Source organism: Oculina patagonica, chromosome 7 (assembly GCF_052425735.1).
Source record: "Oculina patagonica isolate OP01 chromosome 7, crgOcupat, whole genome shotgun sequence".
Lineage (NCBI taxonomy): Eukaryota > Metazoa > Cnidaria > Anthozoa > Scleractinia > Oculinidae > Oculina > Oculina patagonica.
Window position 1 is genome coordinate 7,812,040 of NC_135764.1, and position 10,237 is coordinate 7,822,276.

Here is a 10,237-nt window from a genome sequence, read left to right on the forward strand (position 1 = left end):
TGTGATCATTCAAATGAGAGCAATTAGTTTTATAATGCCGTACAAAATGGTTTTTATTTTGAAGGCTGGATGGAACCCTAGTGTAAGAATTCAAACGAAAGCTATTGATCTGTACTTCTATGCAGTACCTTTTTTTATGAGGTACAGGGTGGTTTTAACTTTACAGTTTGTGGATGAAACCGTAGTGTGTGACCTTTCAAATGGAAGCAAATGGAAGCTATTGAGTAGTTTTTTCGCGTTATTACTCTGTATAAGTTTTACGGTAGCAAAACTGACTGAGTTCAAAAAATTAATCATTCCAAAAGATCAATAAAAAATCAAACAAGGAATCTTGTCCACGCGTTCCCTCAAAATCGGGACAAGCGAAAACGTTGTATTTTCACAGTTGTTGAATTAAACATTTGTTCTATTTTTGTGCGTCATATTGTCCCTAGAGGTTTACCAAATGACGAAATCAAGCCGCCATTTTTAGTTGTATAACAATGGTAACAGATGGCTATAGCGTCAATTCAAACGCTCTCACGTTTAGTTTGCTTAATATATATTTCTGAAAGCAAATTATCACACAAAACCACATATCCCCCTGAGTAAAGGTTGAAATACAAATTTGAACAGATTAAATAGTGGCAGTAAGAATTTTAATGAGTTGTCTCTTTTCTCAAGCTTGCAAAAAAAAAACCTGCGAGTAAGAAAGCAGCCACAATAACTCTTAAATGAAATTGCTTTTGTTGGATATAAAAGTATGGTATCTATTCAGCCGCGTTCTCTTGGTGATAAATGGTCTTCATCGACTGTGATTACATAATCTGCAGGCGTTGCACGCATGTTTTCGTTGAAATGCAGAGTAATGAGGCTTCATGTCAGACAATGAAACTTCCATTTGGAAAAGTAAACATGCAACGTTAAAAGGCAAAACTTTATCAAAAACCTAGTTTTGGAAGCTAAAATTGTACAAGTGTACGTGGAAATGGCAAATGGACAGCGATTTTAAAACTTCGATAACGTCAAAGCTTTTCAACCTTTCACAAATAATGTCGGTAATTTATTCATTTTGAACAAAGTAGAAATTGTACAATTGTACAAACAGCACTTCTACGTGACACAATGCGAAAGATGCGTGTAAAGAGAGAGTTGAGATGATGTTTAACTCACTCACGATAACTTATTTTAAGATGAATGTGGACCAAGCATGTAAACTCGACAAGGGTGAGGCTGGTTTACAGGGGACCAATAATTTTTCAGTTAGGTGAGAAGTCAATAATTTATCGTCTTTCAGAATTCATAAGAATTAGAACTAACAATTAAATCATGCGCCGAAAATGACCAGAATGTTAAAGAATTTACTTATGTGCCAAAGGTGTGTCTTGCACAGTCTAAAGGCACAACGTGCTAAGTCAGTCACATGACATGCCCTTCATTCATGTGTCCAGCCAAGGCCAAGGCAAAGAGGGGACTAATCACCCGTGTCAAGCCTTTCATTAGGTCTCTTGTTCTGAATAGCACTTACATGGTTTACAGTTTAAGGAAGAACATTCCAGATCCGTCTAGAAGGTTCCAGTCATTGCTCTTCACGATTGGTTTCTGGTACGTAACAATGCCCCTGATGTGAAAACACACTTGTTCAACATAATTCAGATTGCATGAAAACTGCGTTTAGTGGTACGAGGGGTACTTAGTTTTCTGGTCACGTACGCTTCAAACATACTTCGTTAGCGTCTCTAAGTGTTCACGCTTTTCGTTTCCTGTTCAGCTTATAATTTAATGAGAAACGGACACAGGAGAAATTAAGACCAACCAGATTTATTGTCACCATTTAGTTTCGTAGTGATGCTATCTCGCACAACAACTGGCGACCTCCGTCCGGCAACTAAAAGCTTAAATATTTGCAATTAGTCTCTCCAAATGTAGCTGCAAAACACCCGGTGTTCATTGTAGGAATAAACAAAAAACTATTTAAAATGGCCATACAGAACACTGTTTTGGGTCCTAGCAAAGTTATAACAAGTGGCAGTGAGAATAGCAGTAAACTTATCCTCTGCTGTTAACAGACAATAAAAGCCAGGATGGCTTCTTCGCAGCAGCAAAACGTTTACCAGGTCTTGCTGTTTTAAATCTTAACAACATTCATTGATTTGGAAGAGTGGCCAATTTAAATTAGTTTTATACTGGAATACTGCCTTCAAATGGGCACCCAACTGTGTTTCAGGTCTAGTTCGAAAACGCAACATTAGTTATTATGTTTTATTAAATAGTGTATACATCAATAATAACCAATTAAATTTTATTGATAGGAAATTGAAGAGAGTTTCAAACCGTTGGAAATTCAAAATGAAGTACTTATTTGAAATAAGTGGCACTTATTATATTGTTTCTCCACACAACAATTATTTTTGTTGTGAAGCCCAAGAGCAATAAGATACCTAACGTTATTGTAAAGCATGAGTTCCTATTTTAGCGTTTGTCTAATTCTGTCGAACTTGTGTGCGAAGTTACGTAAATTAACGTTTGTTTTCGTTGTAGATTGCTGAATTTAACCTACGCATGCGTTGAAAGGACGACTGAAGACGTCAAACCAGATCAGATTACCTAAGTGTGCCGGGAGCAAGGTATTTTATGACGTTTTCAGCTTAGTATAAACATAAATGTCTTGACCTTGATGGCCTGTAGTTTATGATTTTTGTAGAAAAGCACAACAAAATGTGAATCATTTGGAACATCGAACTGACGTCGTCGAACGATCACCTAAATAATTGACGTTAATGTAATAATAAGAAGAATCCGTATAAGGCACTGTAGCTCACATGTCAAAATCGATCGAACTGAGCTCGAGGGGCCGGTGGCCATTGTACACAGAGAATCTTTGTTCTCATTATGTATTGATAATTACTGATCAGAAAACAATTGGCGAGCGGCAAAAGTAGTAAGCGTGTCGCCTCTTGAGTGCCATTTGTGAGGTGTACGATTCGAAAGGACTTAGAAAACCGCTGCAAAGAGACGCATAGCTTTCCCCGCTCGGGGCCTTTTTGGCAGGTGGGTGAAATAAGTGGTCGCTCTAAGGTTTGCAATTCCAAAATGCTTAAGAAAAACTCATTTTGCAGAGTGGGAACTCTTTTTAAATTTCTGGATGTTAGTTGTAAACAAAACAGGTATTTTATTACAATGAACTAGCACCGTATGCTAGTTAATTGTTATGAAAGTTGAATAATGATAGATCATGAGCTCAAAGGAATACCTATCTTAAATCTTCAGTGTATTCTTTATCTATTTGAACGCTTGGCCTGACGTCAATGTGATCTTTTCCATTTTATATTGAGAACCTATCCGTTTAATTAGAAAGCTACACTCTATTTATTTTTTCTGTACCACTTTTAATTGAGACAAAAGCTGCACTGTTGCACGAGAAACATAGCTTAGCCTTAGCAGGGATTTCTTTGGGAGTTGTGGTTCGCCTTGCCTTTAACAGGCTTCATACAAGCCGACTTAAGCAATTATATAGATAACAGACTAAAGAGCTGCTTTCGGTTCTAATTCGAAACTGTTTCTATCCCCACAGGCGTTTTAAAATGTTGCTTTCAGTTTCCAAAATCTTGGTTGGGATGTTGCTGTTCGTTACCATCACGGCTAAATCTAGAAACAGACATTTTCGGCAAAGATTGGATTGCAAAGTAACTGTTGGCTACCTCCTCATGCAAAGCGACGACTGCAGGTTCAGTATTACAACTTTTGGTTGTCACGGCATCTGCTTGTCGTCGGCAAAACCTTTCAGCCATAGAACTGGATTTGCTTCAAGTTGCTCGTGCTGTGCACCCATCAAATCAACCATAAGAGAAAAAACAGTGTCCTGCAGAGGGAGAAGAAAAGTGTATCGCTACCCAGTGGCATTAGAGTGCGCCTGCAGACCGTGTTTAAACGGCTGACAGTATGTGTCCTTGTTCATGTGAAGTTTTGGAGTCAAGAAATCAGTGATTTTCGTGCGAGGAGACCGCAATGAAAGTCTAGACTTGCGTTATTTCAAGACATCGACTAAATAATAGCTCAATAACATTTGTGTGGGATTTGAACAACAGCCGTTTTTAAAAAAAATGTATTTTGAGATGGAAGCGTTCCGAAGGACTTTTTATCAAGACGTAAATGTTGCAGAGCAACACTGTCGACTGTTAAAGGTATCGGTTAACTAAAGACATTTACATTGTTGTGTTAAGTGGTTTGAAATATATCTGGTCGTCTATTGTATTTATGGTTTTACTTTTGCAACTTACTGCGTGTGGATAACATTGGTTTTCTTAACAATGCATAAAACGTGTTTTAATAGCAGCAGTGAACATTGCACTGCGTATAATCGAACTTTACATATAATGCAAAGAAAAACAGCTAAGAAATACGCAACAGTGTACAATCATTGTGGAAAAACCCGGTTTGACAGGCAGTATGGCTAACTGTTAAATAAGGCTTGAAAAATCCCTCGGGTAATTTTCAAGCAAAAAGTAACTTGATATTATTTAAAATATTTACGAGCTTGAGAGCTTTCCATTTATTTTGAGATGTTTTTCATTGCAAAAGGCAATTAAAATTAACATGAATTAGACTGATGTTGCCTACGGCGTGTTTCGGTTCCATGAACAATTTATGTAAAGTTAATTTTGTTTCTATTTAGCGGACCTAATGTCGAATATCGTTTATAGAAAACATAAAGGGAAGGCACAATGGCAAACCCAATGGTCAACGCTAGGTTAGACTGAGGTTAAAATACAGTAAAAACCACGGCGTATAAACTGTGTGCATAAAAGGGTTGAATATTTATAAAAGGATTATTTGTGTATAGATTTAAACGGCTTTGAATAATTGTAAATATTGTAAATCAATTTCTCTTATTGAGTACATGTTAGAGTGATTTCAGTTAACCCGTGGAATACTTATTACACTTTTAGATACTATTAGACACAAATTACAATGTTTTCTTTTGTTTCCTTTCGACTATTACGCACAAACATGTAGATATTGTTTCACGGGTTAAATGAAATCACTCTAAAAGGAAATCTAGTTATTGTAAATAGTGTCTATTAGATCTGTTATTCGTTTGTTCCTGTTCATTAGAGGTAGCTTTTGTTTATGACTTTAAAAAGGATAAGCAAGGCCAAATGAAAGCCGAAGACTAATTGTTCATTCATAATTTAAGATAACTTAAACACAATATGAATAATTATGTAAGTAACAACTTGTGAGCAGCATATCGTATATTAAAGAACTAAATAATATGAAATATCCTGGTAGTTGAAAAGAAAAAAGAAAATAAAGTACTATTGTTGCTTTAGACTGAATGCTGTATTATGGTAAGCTTGTTCACGGTCTAGAAAGGGGAGCAGTGCAAAACAATTTATTGTTCTACAGGCGAGTCAATTAGACAAATTTAATTGCTGTTTGGCAAATGCAAACTTGCTGAATATTTTAATGAGTATTCCCTGAGAAAAGAAAGTAAGACCGCCTTAATCTATGTCAATAACAAAACATGTATTTTTGAATTAAATGTTTTCGCTTGCTAAAATGTAAAAGTATATATGACTGAAGATAAATACAAATGTTAGTCTTTACTCTGAAGAGGAGACAAGAGTAAAATATAGTACGGTATTTTGTAAATTGTTTCATTGTTTTGCACGGCGTTATGCGTTTTTAAATAGGTGTTTTTGTTGAAAGACAGTGAAAAGCAACAGTGTTTACAAATGTCAGAAACGCACCCATCGGTAAAAGCATTTCATCACTTGTTTGGTCTCTAAGCCTTAAAAACGGTAAAATTTCAAAAAAGCCCCCCCCCCCCAGATCTTACAGTAAAATCCTTCCGAAAATAAGCCCTCTCAAATCAACAAGCCGACGCGCTTATAACTTTTCCGAGTATAAGTCCCTTGTGTATGGCTCGCTTTGTATTTTACGTTGTTAGAGAATACTCAGTGTGACTGTAGGACTTGTTAAGGGCTTCATATCATTATGTTTAGAGAGTTTTACAAATTGGTATTCTTGTATTTGCCAAAAAGAGAGCCACAGTGTTCCGTCCAAATGGAAACCCAAAGATTTTTTAAACGCAAATTTCCTTCCGAAAATACCCCCCCCCCCCCCCCCCCCCCCCCAACGTTAACACGTAAACAAGCCCACCTGGATTAATATAGGCCCAGAGCTTATTTTCGGAATTTTACAGTAGTTACAAAAATCTGGCACACTATTTTTTAAAAAAAGATACAATTACTGAGATGATGGGCGTATTATGACTGGTCAATAGCTTATGATTATCGTTCTGGAGTATGACGTGACAATTACAATCATTTCACTGAAAACAATAGTCCAGAAATATATTAAGCTGATCGGCGCAATAAGCCACTGTGGATGCCATGTGAGAACACTTTTAAGTTTTAAGAAAGGCGGCATGCAAATGACACGCCTTTGACTTATAATTTACAAATATTTCTATCCTTTTACAACATTCCAAGTGGTGCATTGCGCTGATAAAAGACAGTTTTACAGCCATACGTATCAGTAAAAGATCTGGTTACTTTACGTATGTAACAATTATCATGAGGCAAAGGATTGCACAATAATAAGAGTAAAAATAAAAAAAAATAATAAAAAAAGTAATAAGAAAAGATTTTTGTTCAAATTAAACAGAAGTACATCGAAGCCACTTACCACTGTTCTCGTTAATTGCTAACCAAGGACTCTCTAACATGGACTGACCCATCTAGTCAACTGTTCTTTAAGAGTTAATCTGTGTATGAAAAAAATACGAATCAGTGGACTAAAAAACCATGATGAAAACAATAACTTTAACTATGCCAGAATATTTCTCCTATCAAAATCGAAATTTCTTATGCATTCTTTTATGTAAAGGTCATCAAATAACAATACAATTACGAAAAATCTTGTTTTTTTTTTCTGTCAAGTTAAAACGTTTACCTAGAAAAAATATTCACAACTAGGACCTGCCAAAGATCAGAACTTTCAGCTTAAATGCTGTCTCTGAAAAAAAAAAGACGAATGCTTGGTTTGGAGAAGAAGAAGGCTCCAGTGCATGACGTTGCATTCCTGTGGTCTGATCGAGCCATCTGCCTGGAGACGACGGCTTGGTACAAGAAAAGCTACCATTGGATTGATCTGTCAGTAAATCGTTTCTAAATCTGATAATTGTAGACTTAATCCCCGACGAAAATTTCTGTGCAAGGTACTTTGTACTCACCTGTGAGAATTTTCAATGTTTCTATCATTTATGCTTGTTAATCAACTCGATACATACTGCTTTTATGGTGTGTTGACAGCTTCCCAAACTCCAGTCAAAACAAAAAAGTGCATAGAACTCATGCAACAGTTGTTCTCTAACTCAGACTCTTCAATGTTAGCCAAGCTCCATAAACAGCCTCTAGAACTGTCGATGATATTATTGTTGTTCCTTGTAATTGCCACGAAGGTGAACCATCAAGATGTGTTAATTCCGCTATCGGTCATGTTTATACCCCATTTCAGTGCCATAGAAGAAACTTGCAGTACATCCGGAGAAAAACTCCATGATTTGACCGTAACTTGGGTTAAGACAAAACTCCATACTTAGACAAGAAGATCTTCAGCACATTCCGGAAAGGTCTTGTAAATGCGAGCTTGCAAATGCCTTCTAAGACGAATTCCTATCATTGCGCCAACCCATTTGATCAGAATTCTCGACATGCTTTCCAAACAAAAGAAGATACCTCAACCTCGCTCGTCAATAATAGAAGTAAATTATTGCAAATGATTTTCCAATTTGTATACACTTAAGAATCTAATCATCTTAATTGCCATGGCCTTGGCCATGATCTTGGCATTCCCTCGTTCGACGAGTGCATGGTATGGAGACCAGCCAGTAAAGAGAGGGTTCAGGGTCTCTGTGAGCTTATGAGAGGCTACGTGGGTGCAGAGTAAGCTACTTGTGCTTCATCATCGACCATGAAATTAGTTTTGCGTGGGTCATCGAAGGGGCAAAGTAACTCAGGCGTTCCTTTTGCAGCGATTGTGTAGCAACTTTATTGCGGAGACGTTTGCCCAAAGTTGCTGTCAGCAGAGTTAACTGATTTACCTTTTGTGTGATTTAATTCACATTTGCCTATAATTTGTAAAAAAAGGAAAGAACAAAATATCCGTAGCACACACAAGTTGCAACTTTGCGTTCATACGTATTTGCAATGTAAAAGTTTGTCCACTTAATTCGATCGGTGTGGTGTGGTCTGGTGTATCAAATAAATGAATGAATAAATAAATGAATGAATGCGTACGGTACAGAAGCCGTTCATAAGCTCACGAAGGCTCGTATATATGGGCATTAAAGGAAAGCGAGAGAAATTAAAGTAAATAGAAATTAAATTTCCTATCTTAAACATAAATTTAAGTTAACTGAAATTGTTAATAAGAACAAATAATCAACAACGAAAACTTCCGTCACATTAAAGCAAAAGCCTTGTTTTCTTTAGTTTGCTGAGTCATGTCATTCATCAAATTTAAAACCCGTTGGTCCACAGCCGTGAATTTTTTTATGACATTTGGATTTCACAAAAGAACAAAGGCTAATGCCGATGACCATGAACCCAGTCTTCGTGAGGGTTCTTCTATTTTACAGTGAGTTTTACACAAGTTAAAACAGTACTTTTGTTTCACGAAAATTTGCCGCTTTCTTAAGCAGAGCGTCATGGATATGCACTGACAACTAAATAAGAGACCAAGTTTTGATTGTGAAAAAGACAGCTTGTAATGACTTGATATAAAAACGTCAATAAATTGCACAGGTGTTTCGCAAAATGCACGTAATAAGAAAAACAATGATTTCTTTAGTTAGGACGACCATGTATCGTTAACGATATTGTTCGATGCAGGAGACGTAATGCAAATTGATAGCAAATGGAATCACGCTTTGCTTTGGTTTGTGGAATACTAGCGTAATCGGCTAGGGTTCTTATAAAAACCTGTTCCGTTCAAAGATTGAATGAGATGTTTGCTGTAGGCAGCCGATTAAATTTTTGTGATAATTATTCTGTCACGGAGCCAAATGTCTCAACAATAGACGTGAAAAGACTTCAAGATAACAAATACAAAGGACTTTATCTGAAGAAATAGTTTTGGCAAAGACATGAATCCCGGCACTTGGGAACTTGTGCTTTGCTTCGTTCGAGCTACCACAAGTACATGTATGGTTACAATAGGTTGATTATAACTGTTAAAGGCCCCATCGAAGTCTCCATTTAAGGTTCATTGTAGAATAGTCCACCTGTTGTTATTTTTGGCCTAAAAAGGAACCTCTTATCTATCACTATTTCTCGCTTTGCAGGGGGTGAAAAAATGAATTTTTGCCTTCAGGTGTTTGGTTCCAGGTTGGTTACCGAAAACAAAACATTCAGTTTTCAATTGTGGTGGAAAATGTAAACAACTTTTTGCCTCGACTGATGGAGGAGCTAAACAAAAGATTCTGTCTTAGTTCCCACGCTCCTAATAGCTAATTCTCTGCGATTCAATTAACATGTTAATTTAACTAGTAGCTGTGTGTGTTCTCATATACACCGGGCGATTATTAAGTGCGTGTTTTGTCTATTGGTTTTGATAACGGGGTCATGCAACCATAGGTTTGCTAAACACTACCTAAACTAAATTCAAAATTTGCATAATCGAAGCTTTATTTCACCCTTGATGAAAATAATCTTTGTCTGAGGCCTTGCCACTGGAACGTGGAACTAACTAAACATCTTAGCCAAGGAGATTATTTACAACATCATCAACATTTGAACAAATTTTCTGGTTCCCATAGTCCTTTCTCAAAATTCCAATGTTCAAGTCACAAGAAAAAAAATGAAAATTGTTTTTTTATATTGAATTAAATTGTTCATCATGGATGTTGGCAATGGACCTTATGGGGTAAGCAGTGTTACAGAGGAAAAGGGAAATCTGTCACAGCGTTGCTGAAGGTGTTGGACGTTCTCAACAACTGAGGCATATCACTTTACAGCTTTGCACGGTTAGTAGAATAAAAACAAAATCAGGGAGATTTCATTTACGGGGTCTTTTTACGACACATAGAAGACGCTCTTATTTTCCTGTTGCTTGACCTTTTGAACTTGATGTTAAGTAAAGTTAAATTGCCCAGCTTGTAGATAACAAGTAAAGGATATTAAGAGAAAAAAAATCACTTCAGTTCAACTTTGTTTAGTGACAAAGAAAGAAATACAAATGAATTAAATAA

General features: G+C 36.5%; 1 long non-coding RNA gene across 1 annotated transcript in view; it reads right to left on the bottom strand.

The window, feature by feature from the left end:
- The window catches only part of LOC144661607 (uncharacterized), a 22,960-nt gene extending 14,610 nt beyond the window's left edge, over positions 1-8,350 (bottom strand). Inside the window, exons 1-2 of the long non-coding RNA XR_013572318.1 lie at positions 7,220-8,350; positions 6,673-6,751 (exon numbers count right to left, since the gene is read on the bottom strand). This is a non-coding gene — a long non-coding RNA (uncharacterized LOC144661607). The remainder of the gene's footprint in view (positions 1-6,672; positions 6,752-7,219) is intronic.
- Between the last annotated feature and the right edge of the window lie 1,887 nt (positions 8,351-10,237).